The sequence below is a fragment of the Aulostomus chinensis genome, chromosome 24, assembly GCF_037954235.1.
Source record: "Aulostomus chinensis isolate RoL2024-O1b breed Wild chromosome 24, RoL_Achi_v1.0, whole genome shotgun sequence".
Lineage (NCBI taxonomy): Eukaryota > Metazoa > Chordata > Actinopteri > Syngnathiformes > Aulostomidae > Aulostomus > Aulostomus chinensis.
Window position 1 is genome coordinate 12,599,329 of NC_141343.1, and position 21,132 is coordinate 12,620,460.

At 43.8% G+C, this 21,132-nt stretch overlaps 1 long non-coding RNA gene across 2 annotated transcripts in view; it reads left to right on the plus strand.

Annotated features, from left to right (window-relative positions):
* Nucleotides 1-21,132, plus strand: part of LOC147238762 (uncharacterized) — a 106,336-nt gene that overhangs the window by 44,724 nt on the left and 40,480 nt on the right. For both annotated transcript variants that reach the window (XR_015111834.1, XR_015111833.1), the window contains exons 5-6: nt 5,901-6,078; nt 20,942-21,036. This is a non-coding gene — a long non-coding RNA (uncharacterized LOC147238762). The remainder of the gene's footprint in view (nt 1-5,900; nt 6,079-20,941; nt 21,037-21,132) is intronic.

The following is a 21,132-nucleotide window of genomic DNA, read 5'->3' on the forward strand; positions in this document are numbered from 1 at the left end:
ACAGATGGAAAGAAGAGGAAGCAGTGATAAACAAGAGTCAGCGGCATGAGAGAAGAAGATGGATGGAAAAGAAGAAAAAAAATATATAGCAGAGAGATTAGGACAGGTTATTCAGCGACATAATGCGCCACATGAATTTTAATACATCAATTTCTCCCACATGAATGCACAAATAGTCGCGCCGACAGAAGCTTAAGCTGGTCTGATTCGCCCCTCCCAAAAAATTGCAGAGGCGTTTCCAAACTGAGAGGTTTTACTGACATAATCTTTCTGACTGGATGGGAGCTTCCAAGTCTTAAGACCTATTAACCAACAGCTATGGAATATTGACCGAGAACCCGCAATAGCCAATGAGAACGAGCAGACTGGGAGTCATCACAACCTGATCTTGCACACTTTAGCTTGTTGCAGTAGCCGGTGCTCGTTTGTTTGAGACCAAAAATCAAAATGTATTTCCAGCTTAAATTGAGATCGTGCCGTAAAATTCATGAACCATGAATTCATTGACGCTGGCAACCCGTCCAGGGTGAAACACGCCTCTCACCTGAAGGCTGCTGGGATAGGCTCCAGCCCCCCGCAACCCTTAACAGGATAAGAGGTAGAAAATGGATGGATGGATGGTCTTCATTGACATTTTTATGCTCTGGGCCAGAACCATAAATTCTTTGGCTTTATTTGCTCTTCTGTATGAACCTACAGCCAGGTGTTTGTCCCGTTGTCGCAAAGGCAGTAACTGGAATTTCCTCAGATTTGGCACAAACACCCACTGGGACTTGATGATGATCTAAAAAGACCGCGGTGGTCAAAAGGTCAAGGTCACCATGACCTACTGTAAACACAACATCTCAGGAACCCCTGGAGGGAACTCGTTCTGATTTGCCCAAACGCCCACTGGGACTTGTGCTGAAAAGGTCACAGTGGTCAGAGGTCACTGTCGACTCCCGTGAAGGCAGAAGCTTTGGAACACGCTGAGGGTGTTCCTTCTCATTTAGCACAAACTTTCACTTGGACTCAAAGATGAGCTTTAAAAGAAGTTGTTGGGCGGAGGTCCAGGTGCGATATTTTGTCACAGTCGGCACAAATGTCTGCTGGGACTTGAGAATGAACTGCAAAGTATTTGGTGGTCAAAGTTCAAGCTGTGCTTTTGTCTCGTCAAAATTGCAATCGCGTCCGTTCTAACTGTCCGCTTCTGTTTCTTTTTTTTCTCTGAAGCCACATTTGAGCTCCTGTAAGATCTTGTGTGCCCCCCGTCATCTTTAATCTCCTTGTGCGTCGATACAGTTAGACGTCAAAATTTGGCTTGAATATGTCACCAGGCCTGCCGTCTCCCACGTTTCAAAATCAGATCTGAAAAACCTCTCCTGGATTACGGTGCAGCCATGTGTTGATGTGAGGCTGCAAACGATGCAGGTGAATAACAGGCTAAACGTGTAAGCCCTCTAGTCTAAGTAACAAGGTCACTTCTGTGGTCCGTGATTTGAACAAAGGGCCTTTGGTTTGGCATTCAGAAAGGTCACAAGCTGTTGATTTAGAGACGTGTCTGCGATCAGAGAGACTCTCAACTGAAGCACAGGTGTCAATCCCACAACAGGCACTAATGTTCCTGCAGAGCACTTCGTCTCAAGTCTTATCTCTAAACTTGTCACCAGATGTCAAAGGTGTTGCTTCATAGGAACAAAGACATCATATCTTCAAACGCCACTGACACGGCGCCCCTCATTGACGGATCACATAGAGATGAATTCAGAATGAGAACAGTGTGTGGTAACAATAGATTTGGGGTTTAAATCTAATACACAGAAGGCCAAATTATCAGTTTGTTGAGAATGAAATGAGGGCCAGTAAAATCTGTCAATGTAAGCAATGACAGAAACTAAAAATTCTTTCATTTTTGAAATTTCAGAAACAATAAAATGAAAAAAGTGTAGTTTAACCTCTACTTTCGCTAACTGCAGTTGTGATGTTGCTGCTCCTGAATTGAGTACATTGGATGCTTCTGTTAACATGCCTCCTCTTTGTTTGCATGAGCCTCCCTTATGAGGAGAGACACATCTGTCAAACAATCGCTGCGATGATACACAAATTATGACTCCAACCATGTGTGACAGCTTGATAAGGACAGATTAGCATGCTAGCTGCTCACTGTGGCAAAGCTAATATGGTAATTTGATATGTTTGGCTGATAATATTTTTTGCAGGTGCACCATTTTAGTTAAAGTGCAAGTATGCTAACAATTCCTAATTAGCATTTAACAGAGTTGCTAGCTTACGGCTGAGACTGAGGGAACAAGAAACTCTGACCCGAGGTTCCTTTCATCTGTGGTTTTACTCTTGATTTATCTACTTACAATCAATCAACATTGTAGATAAGTTGTTTTTTTTAAAAAGGGAATGTATAAAATGGGATTTTGGGGTGAAGCAGATTGATTTAGCTGTTGCTGCTCGCTGCGGAGTATGCTAGCAGAACGGAGTCATTTTCAGTAAAGATGCCAACGAAGATATTTAGCATGAATATCTGGAAACACTGTACTTAAAGAACGTCAGCGAGCATGAAAGCTCTCCTTAGCACCTGTGAATATCTGTAAGAAATATATATTCAATATTGAAGCTATCTCATTTCAAATAGACATAAAAAAAAGCTGTGAAATAACCATGAAAGAAAGAATACAGTATCGGCTCTACTTTCTCTCTGGGACCATGAATATTTAACAAAATGGCTCTGCGTGGGTTCCATCCGGGTTTTGGGAGAACCCTTCCTCACTCCAAAGACATGCAAGTGAGATGAAGTGGAACCGTAAATTGCCCTTGGGTGCCGCATGTCTATATGTTACACTGCAACAGCCTGTCACCAAATATGTGCTGTAATAGGGTCTATACTCCTGTGACCTGGAATACATCGCTTTGATGGAAGACGGATGGATGGATAGATGGATGGATGGATAACTCGGAAGCCCTTTAATTCAGTGACTGTTCAGACAAGTGTGCAAGAGAGGGAGAAGCACCTTCCCTTCACCCTTCTGTGTTTCCCACAAGACAAAGATTTAAAGGCCAAGAATTTCAAGTCAATAGGTAGCGCTAATATTGTCAGTATATTGACATTTTGAGTGATTTTTCCAACTTCTCTTTGATTCCGACCACAATCGAAACACAACCACGTAACTACAGAGCTCTTTTGTTGAGGGGTTTTAACACCAGTTTTCTTGCTAGCATGCAGGACTTCTCTGCTATTTAAAAGAAAGGGGAGAAAAAATAACAAATGTTCAAGTTATACCAAAGGCAAAAAAAAACTTCAACAACATCTGAACTACACTGCAAAGTAGGAAGTCAAACTAATGCATAAATTCCCCCCACTGTTTTCAAAAGCTATATGATGTCATAGTCATTTTGTTGTTAGGCAACTTTTTAAAAAGGTGAGACAGGCTGACATTTCTAGCCGCTAATGTTGCCGTCATGCTGTTCCCCCCCCCTCCCTGCAGCCCATTAGCTGGAGCATGACACCTTTCTCCAGCTGTGACACGAGATATAGAATTCATTCTGAATATTTGGGAGGTATGCGCAAACAGTAATGAGTGTACGAGAAGGGACAACCCCAGAGAGCCAGGTTGTGACCCGTAGTACAGTGAAGAAAAAGAACCTGTCATTATGATTCGCTGGTACGTAAACCAGCTTTTCATAACTCTCAGATTCACTGCAGATTTGGTATCAGGGAAGATCCATGATCCAGCATTTTGTATTTAATATTAAATATAATTAAAAAAAAAAAGGACATCAATTCGAGTTAAAAGTTCATCTTCTTGCCTTTTTATGTGATCAAATGAACCATGAACAGGCAGTTGTACGACATATTTTTGGAATTCTCACGAGTGGAAGTCATTTGTAGTCGTCAATGCAAGTAAAAACTTCCCCTTCAGCTGAAACAGAGAGTGAACTCAAAAAAAGGGTAATGGTTTTAAAATGGCAAACAAAGGAACCGCGCAAAAGCAAATTTTTTCCCCCTTAAACTTCACACTCAGTTTTTTTAATGCACACTTTAACGTGCATGAGAGTAAAAATGATACAAATATAAAAAAGGAACCATACCCATAATTGCAGAGTAAAGTTTTAAAACACAATGTGAAAATGACAACATTTTTCAGATTGAAGTTTGAGCTGTCGTTCTTCATTCTTCTCACACTTTTAGTAACCAATCCTGTTTTTTTTTTTTTCTTTCCACGAAGAACGAGTCATACAACGTAAAGTTGAACAGGAAGGCAACCCTTCGCTAGGTGAACGCCGAGCCAAACCCCATGTACAGTAAAGCAGTTTTTTGTCATGTTACGCAGACTTGCACCAAAATTTACTGGGTTCTTCCATGGCCCCGTCTGCACCCCTCCACCGCGTTTGGTGAAATTCGGCCTCCTGTTTTTTGTGGAATCCTGCTGACTGACACGCAGTCCACCAAAAGCACCTTAGCGGAGGTAATGAGGTGTAATAGTCTAAATTAGTGCCAATATTGTACTCATACATCTCGATGAAGTTTGTTTTTGTCACCCAAAGACAAAATCTGGATGGCACCTTGCTCCATCTCAGCATCGCTGCCTCAGATTGATGAACTTGTCAGGAGGTTTGCGATATTCATTTCTCTTCCTAACCTCCTTTTCTTGAACCGATTCATCTGTCGCTTTGTACAAGTGTTGGGCTAAGCTAAGTTATTTTTACCCCTCCGTCTTGATGACAAGCCATGAGGAATACGGTTAGATATTGCCATGCTTGTCACTCACATCATCTGAAAGGTGTGTGTGTGTGTGTGTGTGTGTAGATGCTAAGAACCATGACTGATTAAACAGACGCAAGTTTTTAATCAGCTGTTGTGTGTGTGTGCGCATCAGGTGGTGGGATGCAGTGTTGAGGAGGGTGAAAGCTACCCTATCTATGACAGATGAAGTTAAAGAGTGGAAAAGTGTGTGTGTGTGTGTGTGTGTGTGTGTGTGTGTGCGTGCGTGCGTGCGTGCTAGAGGAGCTGCTACACTTCCTTGGGTGGGTGGGACCGAGGGGAGCATGTTGGTAGTTGTGACAGATGATATTAATTCACATAGGTGCCCGTGCACAGGAGCAGTGGCAAATTTTGACATGTAAGAAGCAAGTAAGGTTTACAGGTTCAGTAACTTCAGCTGCTGCGTATCTCGCCGTTTTTGATGTGTGTGAATTTTGTGCGTCAAGATGTAAGAAAAAATAGTTGCAGTGGCAGGAGGAAGTGTATATTTAGAAGTCCAGATATTTTGTCGACATAGCAACATGGCGAGGCTCTTCATCAAATGGATTTGACCTGTTTTTCTTGATTGAAATCATGAAATACTGATTTCCATTGAAGAAATTAAGACGTAAAAATACTTTTACTGCTTAAAAAGGGCAGCGTTGCTCTGCATGCATATTTAGAGTACATTTACATGGAATCTAGTTCCTCAATCCAATTGGAATCCTTCTGATCTGACATTCCGGTTTAAGTGTTTACATGGGAGCTAAACAAAGCGATCTGGTTAAGATGTGCGCTAACATGCTGTTGATCAGAATATACAATTTGGCAAAATGGGTTCAGCCTGTCGTGGCGCATCAAATCTGCCAAAAAAAAAAAAAAATCATAGAAGAAGAAGAAAAATAAAACATCATTCTAAGATTGTAGTTAATGGAAGGCTGCTATCCCGAGGAGCCTCAGCGCGACATCCACTTCGTGCGTTCGCCAACAGTTTTTCACTGTTGGTTCATCCGTGAGACGGTAGAGATGAGAACTGGGTACGGCAGAGCCATCGTCATCGTTTCAAGTTTGAGCTTTGTAGTCTAATTTTTTTTTTAAGGGTCTCCTGTGTCAACCAAGGCCCAGTTTTATTTTGCTCTCACCGTGTTCCTGTCCTTCCTCTTCCTAGGGTTTTGTGGATGCAGAAGAAAAAAGAAGAAGAAGAAATTCACTCTAATCAGAGCCAATATCTGGACACCATGAGTACATGGCCGCTTTCTCCTATAGATTGGATGACCGAAGAATGACACCTCACCTCTCAATCCAAATGAAATTGGACTGGATCGCACCAAACCTCTCTGATTTAGGTTGGTTTCTTTTTTATTCTGACTGGGCAGTTTCTCTAAGTGGAGTATTAGGATTCAAGCAAACTCGCCTCGTAACAGACTGGTAACGGGGCTAACTGGAGCACGGAGACAGGTTCTAAATTTAAACCACTGGGGTAGAGTGTTTTGAGGGAATAGATATACCTGGAGTTCGTGTTACCTCTGGCAGTTAGGATGCAAACACTACAGAGAGAAAAAGAAACCTGGCAACAAGTCTGTGTTGCAGTATTTTAAGTATGTACACCAGTCCTGACCTGCTAATTGATGTCGTGTGCGTATAATCAAGCTCCCGAGGACGGAGTCGCTGCAGCCTATTAATATGTGTGGTGAACCAGCGTGCGCCTTTGCTCCGATGCTGCTTTCTTTTTACCCTTCTTTTTTTGTCTTATGAAAAAAAAAAATCCAGCCAAAATTAAGTTCTTTGGATATTTGGCCTTTTACCAAATGAGTCATATTTTTCAGAATTTACCGCCGTTTTGTTATTGCATGAATCGAACAGCGAGGTCAAACGTCCTGTAACGAAATTGAGCGCAAAACTTCACTTATTTAACTCTTAAGAAATTATGAAAAAGGTGAAAATGACTTGAAATTGTAGAGGTTGCAGGAACCCAGAGGCAACAGTCCAGTTGAACAGGTTTTATTAACCCCCCCCCCCAACCAATGCTCTGTGTATAATTCACATGACGAGGCTCCATCCATCGTCGTCTTCCGCTTATTCCTTACTAGTAAGGGTCGCGGGGGGGGGGTGGAGCCTATCCCAGCATCTACAGGCGAGAGGCGGGGTTCACCCTGGACAGGTCACCAGTCCATCACAGGGCCAACATACAGAGACGAACAACCAGTCACACTCACATTCACACCTACAGTCAATTTAGAGTATCAATCAGCCTCGTCCCCTCTTGATGTCTTTGGACTGTGGGAGGAAGCTGGAGTACCAGAGAGAACCCAGCAGGAACAGGGAGAACATGGAGACTCCACTCAGAGAGAACCCACACAGGAACAGGGAGAACATGCAGACTCCACACAGAAAGATCCATGCTGGAGCCGGGACTCGAACCCGGAACCCTCTTGCTGTGAGGCCAGAGTGCTGACCACTATGACGAGGCTCATTTAAGAAAACATAAATCACCCTCACACACATGCATAAACCCACATCAGTTAAAATAAAACCACAGGAGGTTTTGTTGGCGGGGGGGGGGGGGGGGGAATCCTGTATTGAGCAGACAAAGCCTCTCAACTTATTTTCGACCATCAAAAGTCTCACCGTCAAAATACAGCTAAATTGACGTGAACTCAAATGACTCAACCTGAGCTTGAGAATGTACATTCCACCCTGCCTTTCAAGATGACAGTTGGAGCTGAATCGCACACCTCGCAGTCTGAAAGCAGGTAATTTGCATTTGAAAAAATGACAGCAACACTGTCTAGAAGTGCTCATTAGGAACAAGGTGAATGTCGGGCTGTGACATTGCAGAGATCGTTTCTGTGTAATTTGACACTTCACAGGTGTGAACAAACTGGCGTTGCATTTGTTTTAGCACCATACGCAAATATGGATATATATTTATTGATATTATTTTTTGAATATGAAAAACGTGTATGTCCAAGATAAAACATCAAGTCATGAAAAGGCTTCATTGATCCTTCTCACACCATTAAAACCAAATACAAACAGCTGAGAGGATTATTTCCCTCAGATTTCATCTTTCTGCCTTCATCTCGGATGCGCGGCGTTGTGTCACCTGCCCGGAACAGCATTCCGGTTAACGCCTCCCGCCTCAGCGGCACCTCGATCTGGATCGCTAACGAGAAGCCTTTCACCCGAGTATTCCTAATGAAGCAGGACACGCGCTCTTGCAAAAGACGCAGAAGTGGTTCAATTTGAATCCCCGACGTCGGACAAACTCTGTCCATCAACACTGAAGACACGTGTCAACCAGCTCCTCTCACTGTTGACGTGTTTCAGATGTTTTTAATGGCTAGAAAATGGTTTCTATTGAAGGAAGTGGACAAATTTAGTTACAGAACATTTCCCGTGTGTTGGCTACTGTGGATTTGGAGACGTTTTTGGTACCATTAACTGACTGAAGTGCTTTTCCTCCATGAGAGGTACCAGACTGGAAAACTATCCAGGTGTAGCGGTTTCTGTTGACTGACCCTGAGCTTCACCTGGCATTACACTGTTTAATTCAGCTATTGATGGGGGTTCGAGAGCGGCGGCGCGATAGCTGCACTTTCTAAAATGCTAGGTAGCATAGTGGTAACATCTGTGCTAGCTCCCATTTTAACACTCGATTAGCTCTGTTCCGAATAATAGCAAGCAGTGCGGTTTTACCTGCTAACTAACCGTTATCAGTTAACCAAAAATAAAATGTCCGCCATCTTTTGCTAATTTCCACGCGTAAATATTAATTTAAGAACTTTTGAATCAAGCTAGCAAGATAATGGCTAAAGAAGCATCCCACTTAAAAAAAAAAACTCCAAACAGGTGCATGTCTCTTTTCCTCATGTGTCACAACCGATTTAACAGATCATCATCATCCTCAGTGTACCAGTCCCATGTGTGTGAATCACAACAACAATGCTAATTTCTACAGGAGGGCCCCACATTGCTCTCCGTTGACTTCATAACGTGTTGAGGTTCACTTGTTGTGAAGGGTACCACGGTAGAGAGCCACATTTTTACAAGCTGCTGAACTTAAAAAGGGACCTCAAGGAGAGAAAATTAGCTTAAGCATTTGTAGAGGTGAAGTGTCAGCAGAACTACACCCGTGTGAAAACTGTCTACCAACATGTTTCGCAAGCATTTTTGTCACTAATGAGTCAAACGTCACTTGAAGTCAGGAGCTATGCTAGCCTGCTAACGTACGGCGAGCTAACCTCCCCTTTAACCAGGTTTTGTTTGATGAACACGGTAGTGATTGGAATTGCAGCTCCACTGCCAACTGTGTGTGGGTGTAAATGATTGATATCTTTGTAAACCTTTTTGAAAAAAAACAAAAAACAAAACACAGAATGTTCTAACAGTTTATAATGACAATAATCCACTAACTCAATCTGATCGTTTCATTTTTTTAATCTCGTAGCATTCAGTGATTCAAGCTGCATAACTTAGCACTGATTGGTTCCCTCTCCAGTGGGTGTGGTGAAACAAATTTTCTGTTTTGCTTTATGATTACAGAAATATTGTTTTTAGAATCTCTGCGGACGACTCTACTGTCTATCCACTCTGAGAAAGTGAAATGGCTGAAAAGAAAGAAAGAAAAGGGAGTTGAGTTTAAAAAGGGAGGATCAAAACTTGGGTACGTTGGCACCGAGACTTATGGCAAATGTTAAGTCAAAGAAATGCATCTCGCCCTGCTCACCAAAACAACTGCCTGACTGCTCGCTTCTGCAATCATTTCAGTTCATGTGATCTTGTTTTTGACAATGTAAGGACGGCTGATGTGCATCGCTGCTTCTCCTCAGCCTGACCTGCTTCTCTGACAGGCTCGCAGTCGCAGTGCCACATCACATAGCCGCGACTCCCTCTCTGATCACTGACCTCGTGGCGAACACGTCTTCTTCTTCTTTTTTTTCTAAAAGTCCTCCAAGACAATGCAATCAGGTACGATCCTTGGGTTATACAGTGAGACATTCTGCAGCGGGCGTCAGATGAGTCATACCTTCCCCCTTTGTATCGTTTCCCTTCAATTTCTGCCTGTACCTTTTCCTGATGCTTCCAGACAAGGTCCCTGCACACGTAGCTGTACATTTTCACGGCTGTGGACGATGTGTCATAAGCATTTAGTGTGAGAAATTAGTCGGGTGGCACAAACAGATTGGAAAAATATGAAAATTGGATGGCAATTAATGGCTATGTGCTTTTAAAAGCAGAAGATGATGATTGTGTGTGCATGCTTAAGCCTCCCCCTCGCCACCATCAATATTCAGTGTTTGAATAGGCACCTGCCACCACATTCTCACCAGTCTGCAAGCTTTTTAATGTCGTTTGTGCACAAAATTGTTAAATAGAGAAGCGGATGAGGTGGAATGTCAAAGTAGATTGCACACGACAGGCTTTAGGAGAAAGAAATCAGCATTTTCATAGCTTTTCTTCTCTTTTCCTCTTTGTTTTCTTCTTCTTCTTCTTCTTCTTCTTCCTCCAGTGGCAAAAACCGATGTGACAATCGGATTTGGAATTGCTGCACATTTCCTGGGAAGACAGGAGGAAAGGGTGGGGGTTGTTGGGGTGGGTGGAGGGATGGAGGGCTTTGCAGCTGAAGATGGGGAAGGGAAGAATCCATGTTGAAGTCGGTGTGTCTGTCACTTTTGTGTATCGGTGTCATTTGGGCACATGTGGAATGATTGTTGCCGGGATTCATCTTCTGAATGGCGGATAAAAGGAATGAAGAGATTTCAGTGCCTCGCAGCCGGGTGGAGAACCGAAGAGGAGACGAGATTGGAGTGTGACGGATAGCATGAAGCACATCGGGCACGATATCTTGAAATCATCTTCAAGGCCATGCGCTGCCTTCAGATGGAAGATGATTGTGTGCCTATGTGCATTCTATACAGTCATGTAAATTCCTCATGACTGCGTTTGTAAGCAGTCAACAAAAAGTGCCACATGTCAGCTGCTTATTTCCATGTGGTGAAGAGCCTTGAAGGAGATAGATACGTGTTTTTATTCAGTCTCTTTTTCCTTGAAATCGATTGGATGGATCGCCGTGAGGGGGTCCTTTTCTTATACACAAGAGTGTGCATGTAAAAGTATGAATCTAATGTAGTTGAAATTTGCTCACACACTTTCCTCCTGATTGACAGAAAAAAGGGGGGTCTCCTGGATGGTCCGTACCTTCGTCGTTTCCCTGACAATGCAAACGCACGGTCTCAGCAAGTATCATTGAAATGTACTCGCATTTGTCAGAATTACCAGGAATCATATTGAAAAATAGCTCTTCACAATCCAGAACACAACCAAGATGATGTCGTGAAGCCATTTCGCACGGACTGGAAGGATTTGAGCAAAATGGGAGTCTTGCTGAGCGAAATCCGGCGTAGAAGACACCTGTTCTAGAACAGGATCCTCAATCGGATCCAGGACACTGGACCCTTGAGAGCGTTATAATATCTCCCGTTTCACCAAATCTTATCAAACTAAGTAGAAGGGTACTCTGTGAAATCAAAAATAGAAGTACCTATGAGGGTACAAATACTTCGCTGGGTTAGGGGACTATTCTTCTGGACAACTACATACATTGAAAAGAGAGTTTTGAATACTTTCCCCCTTTCTGTTGGTAAAACGTGTGCTTCTTAAAGACCAGTGTTGTACCTTTGAGGGTATGTTTCTAGGAAGGGTCCACCAAATCCAGTTTTTAAAAAAAAAAAAAAAATCTGTTTTTTGCCTTGTTAAATGGATCCGCCCCGAAAATATACGGGGGTCTTCCTTTACCCGTGTTACTTACACCCTCTATGAGGTCTGGACATGGTAGTGTTTGCATGGTTCTGTTAAACAAACCAGTGCAGGTGACAATATTACCACCTCGACCCAGGGAATAACAGAGACATACTTTTTCTCTCAGCCGCACCCTCAGGCCAAGAAACATTTTATACAACGACCCGGATAATAAATCAGACACATTAGCATTGAAGCAGTTTGTCCTTGTGAGTACAGACAAATTAAAAGCATAAACAGGTTATTTTAAGGTGAGAAAATAAAAGAACTGAAGGAGGTAACGGATGCAAGAAAAAGAGGTCGGATGGAGGCTTGCTCTGAGTACAACTTCTTCGGAAATTCTACGGACCCAAAACAAAAATAAAAAAAGAAAAGGAAGCAGTGTTTCACGTCTGAATGGATATGAAGATATTCCAACTCCCAGTTGCATCCTCCCCCATAGCCGCTTTATTGGAAACACTGGCTACTTTAACTGCTGAACATGATCATCCGCCTTCCCGGCTGGTTTACTCTTCTTCTGCACGCTCTATAACACATTCTCGCAGAATCGAAATATAAATCTCCCCCCCCCCCCTGATGACAGCCGCTCCGTGATGTGAGACTGTATCCATATAGCTGAGCTATGTCCCATCCCATTTGTTCTGCTCCCCCCCCACCTTTTCCTCCTTAAACAATAGGTCTCTCACCTTTATTTCTGGTCACAGACATTGTGAGGCCGTAAGACAAGGTGGTAACTAAAATTAATGGGACCCCTCGCCCAGACTTTCTCCTGGCTGACCGCTTAACGGTCTAGAGAGCATGGACATTGAGTAAAAGACTGCTAATGGGAATTGGATGTGGTGTAGCACACACCTAACCATTCAATTATGGAAAGTAACATGGTATTGACAGATCACTGTAGATAGATAACAGGGAGATATGTCCTTATAACACCGGCGGGTGAAATATTGTGGCATTTATGGCTTTAGTCAGCGCACAACTGGAATCCCTTTGAAAAATGCCAAACATTTGCCTGAGAGTTATGAACAACAAGTGATTTAATTCTCCTTATTTGGTGGCTTTTGTACTTTCTTAGCCTCGGGTAAACTACTTTTCCTTCCTCTTATCAGCAGCTCGTGGTAAAGCTTTCTAGGGGGCGCCTATATCAGATCTCCCGCGCTTGTCATCATCAAGACTCATCAGCTTTTTCCTTTCCCTCCCGACAACATTTTGTTTTCCTGTCATGAAACGCAAAAGAGGAACATATTGAACGGTGGGAGGAGGGTGGGCTTGGGTGGGGGCATCAGAGACATCAGTGTACACACGTCTCTTGGCTAATAATCCGGGAGAAGAGACAACAGTCATTCATGTGTGCTCCCGTACTGGCAGGTTGACTTTCCCTGACTGAAGAAGGGAAATAATTGCGAAGCTCTCCTAACTGATGAATGCAGCTGAGACTGTAGTGCCGAGAGCACCGCCCTGCCGCCGCCGCCGCCGCCGCACCCTCCTCTCCCATTTTTTTAAAAGAGTGGGAGAAGATGAAAAGAGGAAATACACACAAAGGAGCATTTATGTAACAACACAAGGATCAAATAAGCTGTGTTCCACTTAGCATAGCAGCAAAGCCCGACAAGAGGGCTCAATAGACGCTAGCAATTTTGCCCTCTTGAGGAGAGGAAGCTATGCGCAAACACCCAAGGTTTTCACTTTACAGCCTTTTTCCTTAAATGTTTGCCATTCATTCCAGACAGTTGGGGATGATTATTTATTTTATGTCGTACACACACTTCAAGAAATGCACTGAAAGGGTTTGTGGAACTAATCAAAAAAAAAATACTCGCACGCCACAAAGCCTCGCGGAAAAGTCTGCGAGTCGAACTCCGGCATCAATATTCACGGTCTGCACGATCCTTCAGTTTGATCATGCAGCTCGAAGAGAAGTTAGAAAGAATAAAAGCGAGTTTCTTTCCTTTTCCCCTCTTGTCTACACTGCGTACTCCCCGCTCTCCTGTCCTCCTGTTCCTCTTCTGTCTCCTCTCAGCACCCCCCCCCCCCCCCCCATCATTCTCATTCACCATCCTCCCTCTCAAACTTGCGCTGGTGCTTCATTTGCAACACTATCCCCAGGTCAGCCGGGTGGGTGTGGTACAGAATGTGAAGTAATCTCACTTGCTTGATTCTATCAATCCTCTTTTTCACCCGGGTTTTGAACACCTCAATCAAACCTCCCCTCAAGGTCGCCTTTGTAGCATGCTCGGCAGATTAAGTCCCTGTCCATGTGCAGTGTGTGCTTTGAACTGGAGACATCACCCAAAGAAAGATAAAGAAGGGAGAGAGAGCGAGAGAGAGAGAGCGAGCTGCTGAGATGGGAGAGTTTCTGCTTTATCCTTTGCGGGGATTCAGCTTTTAGTTCAGCATAAGAAACGTAGCTGAGATAAACACTTTCGCCATCAAGGTCAGTTTACATATCACCTTAATTTACTTTCATCTTTAATGCTCAGAGCAACTAAATCTCAGGAATATGTGACCACAGTGGTGGCTGGACGTCTGGGAGGATTACCCACCAGCACCGCGGAGACAGAACCAATAGAAGGTCAATTAGGATTCCCTTCTGGTGGACAGGCCATATCCATGGTGTCGGAAAGTTGTGTTCTGGGCCACAAATGAAAATGAAAAAAAATGTTCAACGTGTCAGTACATTTGAGGTCTGGTTCGGATTTGGGACCTTTTGGTGAGGAAAACACTGTCAAGTGGATCAAAGTCTGGTGTTGGTCCAGAAGTTCAGTGTTTGCTGGTAGGATGGCTGTTGGGCCAAAGCCCAGCGTTTTGGGTTCCAAAGTCTGTTTTTTTTTTTAGTCCTGAAGTCTCAGGTTTGTTGACAAGCATCTGGCATTTGATGGGACCAAAGACTGGAGTCCCTGATTCAGACTTTCACAAGCTTGAACTCTAACAATCACCTGAAGAAGTATCGTTCCCCATTTGATCTCCCATTGTTTGTGGAGCGCTGCCGCAGAGCTTTAACTCATTATGTGCCACCATGTTTCATAAGCCTCATTTATTTTAGCCGTTCATTGACATCGATGCTGCATTCAAGCTCGCGCCACATCACTGACCCCCACCCCCTCCCCACCCAGCATACATACATGCACTGAGCAAACAATTCCGTTAAAGCCATCGCTTCTTGTGGCAGATGACGCCATATGATGTCAATGATGGCAGCGGGGAAGGAACAGTGTCATCGATGGTCTACTGGACACACTCTTCAATTTGCAGCAGACCTCCACTCAGTGACAGAAAGAGAGAGGAAGGATTGGGGCTCTGTTCCACCCCGCAAACTGAATACCAACTGGGCCGCTGCATGGATACAAGTAAAAGGGATGGTCTGTGTGTGTGTGTGTGTGTGTGTGTGCGCGCGCGCGCGCTCGCTCAGGCTCTTATCAGTGATGCTTCCATATCTTTCTTGTTCCCTTTCAGTGCAGCAGATCCTATGTGATTTTTTTTTTCTCTCTTCTCCTCAGCAGGGAGGTTCAGGATCTCCCTCCTTCAACTGAACCCCCCCCCCCCCCCTTCCTCCTCACAGCAGTTTTGGAATGCACCTTGCAAATATATATCATTGGGTGCTATTGTTATGCTTGAGGCTCAGCAGCATTTATACTAATATCTGCATGCTACCTACTTTGCAAGAAGAATGAAATAATCTCACCAAGTCAAGCCCGTCATTTATCAAACTACCGGGGCACGACACGGACCCCGATCCCCATCCTTCTGCTTCAACCACATCAGTGTAGAAGAACAAGCCCTCTTTGTAGCTAGCAGAGCTAACAGGCAATGTCTGTCATCATAAAAGATTAAGTTATGCTCACATAGCAAGACATTAATACATTCCACATTTTCAGGTCCCCTGGTGCTGGCTCAGTCCGTCCTTTGAACTTTATTCCATCTGCATGCTTAAATAAATCTTCATTTAGTGGTTCTAGTGCTATCTTTTATTTGAATGCACCCCTTTACATCATAGACAACGGCACATATCAGCCATATATGAAATGAAAAATGTTGCCATGGCCCCAACCCGGCCTTTTCTAATTACATGCACTGAAGATCTGTTGCCTGGAAAAGAGGGTTGCCTTAAGAGACAATCCCCACGAGGTTGCTCCCAACTTCCAATCTCCTCCTCCATCCGTGTTCCTGCAGTTTTCCATTCGTCTCCACGCGGTGTTCCCCGCTCCATCTCTAGCCTCTGGCCCAACCCTTGTATTGCTATGATTCAATTAATTAGTATGAGGCTCGTCCAGAGAGTTTAACACGTAATGATATGTTAGCCCCGCCGCTTCCAATATCTTAAATTATTCTAATCCCATCAGAGCGTGTGTGTGTGCGCGTGTGTGTGTGTGTGTTTAAAACCTCTCATTCCTCAAAAAGGGGTCATGTTCCTAGAGAGCAGTGAGGTGTGTGAAGGGGAATAAGGTGATCCAGAAAACGTGCTGGACCAGTGGGACGAGGACGGGGATGTAAGAATCAATGAAAGCAATCACAATGTACAATTGAATTTGTTGTGAACTGCATAAAGGACGAAGAAAAAATGGGTTACTCAGAGGTGAGGTAATCACATACTCATTGTGCCTAATGAAGAGATACTGGGAGTGCAGTGGCACAGCAGATGTGGCATCGTTGGTTGTACATTTCAGACTTGGTTCTAAAAAAACAGAAAGTTAGACGGCATTGGCATACCGTGAGGAGCCTTAGGGACTGATCTGCTGAAGAACTAGCATGGTGTGGCATTCTGTGCTACAGCACTAAAACTAGCAATAAGCTAACATAAGCTTGCTCGCCTCCCGACCTGCTCTTCCTGTTACTCAAAGAAGCGTGTTTTTCCTCAGAAGCGAATGAACGCAACTCCATTGCCAGGTCCAAAATGGTGGCCTCACAGAAGGTTCAACTGCTATTTGCAAGAAAAATTACTGTGGTAGCTTCCAGTTCCTCAATTTTGCCATGGTACCAAGTGTTCCGTGTCGTGACCGGATTCACAGAGTTGAGGTGGAAAGAACAGCTCTTGGTACGGAGGATGGACGTAATGATAGCCCCTCGGCTCACAGTTCAATCCTGGGGCTGTAGGAAATATTCTTTCATGGTAACATGGTCCCGTCCACCCGAACTTTCCGAAATCCATCAACATTGGCGGTCCTTGAGTATCCTCCCGTAGTCCGTGGTCCAGTGATGACATTGCCAATATGTTTCCTCACTATTTTTGTGGCGATGCTTGTTGATGCGGTCACGGTTCAGACAAATTTGCTTTTAACAACAATGTGTGAATGTGAAAGTTGCTGTATGAAGCCACTGGGTGACAAATGAAGCCGTATAACCACAATAAAAGCAAAAAACAAAACAAAACAACCCAAAACCCAAATCAAATCTCTCTCTACTAGCTTGTTCTGAGAGGCAACATAAGTACAGTACTACCAGTCAAATAGAAACAAACAAGAAACAAGCAGACGTTTGTCTTTTTTCCTGTTCTTTCAAGTGTCTGATTATTGTACACTAATTAAAACATAGATATGAATATTACATTCACTTTCTGCCAATAATCCATCCTAAATAATGCACACTTCACCTTAAAAAGTTATTTTTTTTCATCGATACCATTAAGCATACATGGCTATTACTTAATAATCCATGACTGTAATAAGTATTGCTTTTTTCGTGTGTAACTAGGAATTTTCAGCTAATGCAATCCAACCCAAAAAAAAAAAAAAAAAGTTTGTCCTTGAAAGAACCTACTGCTCCAAGTAAGATGGAACTACAGTATATGAAGAAAAAGGGTCCTTTAACGAAGAACTTGGGCAAGTTTTACTCATTTTTGGGGGGCATCAAGCCACATTTTCTATGTCCAATAAGCACACATGACTAGTTTAGATTTTAACTGTATTTGTTAAAAGTAATAAATAATTGTATCACCTCTTATGGCAGCTGTCATCCCACGCTGAAAGGCCATTGATCAGGTTGTCGCTCTTTTAAGTTGTATGCCATTAACAGCGCCATGATTCTTGGGTCTCCTGACATTCAAGCATCAGCTAACTGCCCCGACCTGTCATGTTTTGTTCTTTCGTCGCACACACACACACACACACACACACACACACACACACACACGCACGCACGCGCGCACACACACCTCTAACGCATCCTCAACACCATCCATCATTCAGTGAAAGAAATGATTTGTCTAGTAAATAACCGGGCTAATCAATTGATCACTCGCAGTCAACTCAGTGGGGGCTCAAGGTTACATTTGCATGTTTGATTGAGCACTTTATCATGAGGAGGCTCTCGGGAGACAAGTTCTTTTTTCATGTCGAAACCGAGCACGGGAACGGTGCTCCCAGGAACTGGGCCCCATTTTACTGCGGAATTTTTAAATGCGGTGTATGCCACAAGATTTACATGCATCTCACTATCAGAACGCCACATCAGGGAGGCACTTGTCCTTTATTGTGGTCATGTTCCATGAGCCAATGGGGCTGAATGTGCCTTGCAGGATTGGGCACGCGCACTAAAGACACGCGCAGGGGGAACTAGATACTTCTTGTTAGGGCGTCTGCTATCAAAAGTGGATCGATAATATAATCACACACCCTTTCAGGCTCTCCAAATGTCATCGGGGTTGTGTGACCCTCAGAACACTTTAACCACTGCTTGTATGTTTATATGGAGCAATCGTGGCGCCGAGTATTTTTCGGTTAAACCCCTGCTTGCTAAAATGAAGAGAGAAAAAATGGACGCCTGGATCTCCTTAGGCCTTCAAAATGTTATCAAACCCAGCAGATCATACTGTGGTAGTGAAATGAATCATTTTGAGTTGGTCATGGCACTCTGAACAATTTAGCCACAGGTTTCAAGCTGAAACCACACGTTAAGGAGCGATGGGCTAACAAACTACATTCGCTTGAACCCTCTGCTAGCTTAAATACGACTAAGAAATGTGATGGCACGACTCCTCTGCCACCTTCCAAATGTTACCGGACGAAACGGATCACATTATTGTAGCGAAGCGATTCATTTCCAGAGGGTTGTGTGACACTCAAAACAATCGATCCAGTACGAAGCAGCAGCAGGGCAAAAATACCTCTCCGTTAGCCCTCTGCTAACGAATGTTCCACATGTGATCAAACCAAATGGATCACGTCACGAACAGTGAAACAGCTAGTTAACAGCTAGTTATCAACAAGTTATCAGGCCACAAAGACCACATCATGCATGTGAAATGAATTATTTTGCTGAGCTCGTGTGACTCTTACAAGATGCGTCTCATACAACGTTTGTTTACCAGTCATAATCCCTACATCTCTCAAATCGGAGAAGGCACTTTAATTGAAGGCAAAAGTTGGAACACACAGTCCTCAAAAGTCTGCATATTAATTTTTGATGCAAAAGTACTTATCTTTTATATATACGAGACAAATCACACCGAGTTAACACAGCATTAAACAGGAAAGAAATGTATTTTTTGTTTCATGGGACCTTTAATGGAAACACTGTGAACAACACCAGATTGTGCAAATAATTATATGCAACACCAGCTGCTAAATCCAAGTGCAACAAAAGGCATTCCTGTAATGAATGCCATCATTTGCACATTCAAATGAATTGGACATGAATACTGTTGTGGATCACAAACAACAATTTGTTGCCTTCTTCTATGGCCCCCCCCAACACACACACACACACACACACACACACACACACACACACACACACACACACACACACACACACCTCTACAGCACAGCAAACCCTTCTCAGAGCTGGTGATGCCAGCAGAAGGTAAGGAGAGCTTTCCCTGCGATTAGTTTCATTTACACAGTTCCTCTTTGCGTGGTAAATTGTTGCCGTGAATGGGGGCGGAAAGACACTCGCTTGGCGGAAGCTAATTTTCCACTTGAGGAACCTGTCTGCAAAATAATAATCTACGGTTTGTTATTTGAAAATGATGATCTTCCCCGAACCCTGCCAGGAGCTGAGTAATGGCACAGCGCTGGGGAGGCCTTCACGCCATCACCCAGCACTTTTTCCCCCTCAAATGGCTTGTTAGCCGGTAAGCCTGTCACCATGCGAGCAGGCAGGGGGAGGCAGGCGGAGACTGCAGTATCTGCCACAGGATGGTACGAGGGGACACATCAAGACAGGAACTGCAGGCTGCGCAACATTCTATCAGCGGGGGGGAAAAAAAATGTCTTCTGCTGTGTCTTCATTTGTGCTTGGACAATGCAGCGTATTTGCTGCTTTACTTTTCGCCACCTTTTGCGCTTGCATCCTTATTAATTATTGCTGATTGTAAGGAGTTTGTCGAACAAAAGACTTGGTCGAAAGCCTAGAATGTGAATAAATATGTGAACTTCTGTATATTAAAAGCTTATTGGCCATTTTTCCACAGGGGGGGGGGGTCCCGGTGGTATTTGTAGGTAGAAGGATGGAGTCAACTACATGCAGCATGTAACTACGATACCAAGTCAGTTTCCCACAATTACAAGCCAACCTGCAAAACCAAGCAGTCCTCAGCAGTGCCTTTCGTATAAAAATCAACGCTAGCTGTTAACGTGTTTCTGGACATCTGTCGCGGCGTCCGAAATCAACCCTTCCTTCACTACTCCCGAATCTCTATTTGGGGATTTCTACGTCATGGACTGTCGATGGTGCTCATCTGCAAAACCAAATTAAGACTTTCCGACACTGTAGTTTGCCTTGGTGCACCACCCTCCTGCCCGTCTGACCCTCATCTGCCGGCCAGCACAAAGCATGATGGGAGTGCTTGACGAGTGGCCCTTGAGTGTACGCTTCTGTTCTTCTAGCATTTTGGGATCGTTTGAGTCAACCGCATAGGGCGTAATTAATTGATTCATGAGCTGAACACCTTTTGGTTGGTTTTTACCAGAGTATTACCTGACAAGGTTTTGCGTGTTTTCTTTTTTTGTTGTTGTTTTTTTCGGAGTGTCGTCTTTTTTTTCCCCCAACCCGTTGGATTTGACTGTAGCTGAGCTCCCGACGTCAAGAAGGCGAGTGAGAGGAACGCGCACAGAGTCCACGTGTTGTTTTTATAAAGCAACAGCGGAAGCGTTAGCCTGGTAAAGAGCAAACGTCATTTTGGCTGAAAAATGCACCTGTCGCACTTCGTCATGGCCCCTCAAAGATTGATCGTTAATTTTGACTCTCCTTGGTAATTTAAAGAAAAAAAGCTCTTTGTAAAGCCCCGACATATGGAGAGGTAAATGAAAGCAACATTGTTAATTAAGGGCCGGTCGTTCTACCGGCGTCTAATCAGACATTAATGACTTTTAGATCGATTACTGTTTTTGATATGTCCATGAAAATTGTCTATTTTGCAGCAGCGCTTCACCCTAAAATGTTTCCAGCAAAGCTTTTGTTTGTGTTTCTCAGGCAAGGCGCATTCTTGACAGGCGGAACACCGGCAGCTCAGGACACACGAATTTGCAAAAATCTGCCTTTTGACCGACGCTGCTGATTCCTGGGAGGTTTGTGCCAAAAACCTTAGAGAAAACACACACACACACACACACACGCACTAAAATACGACACCAATGGGTTGTTTTTTTTTAACTGTTCTGGCT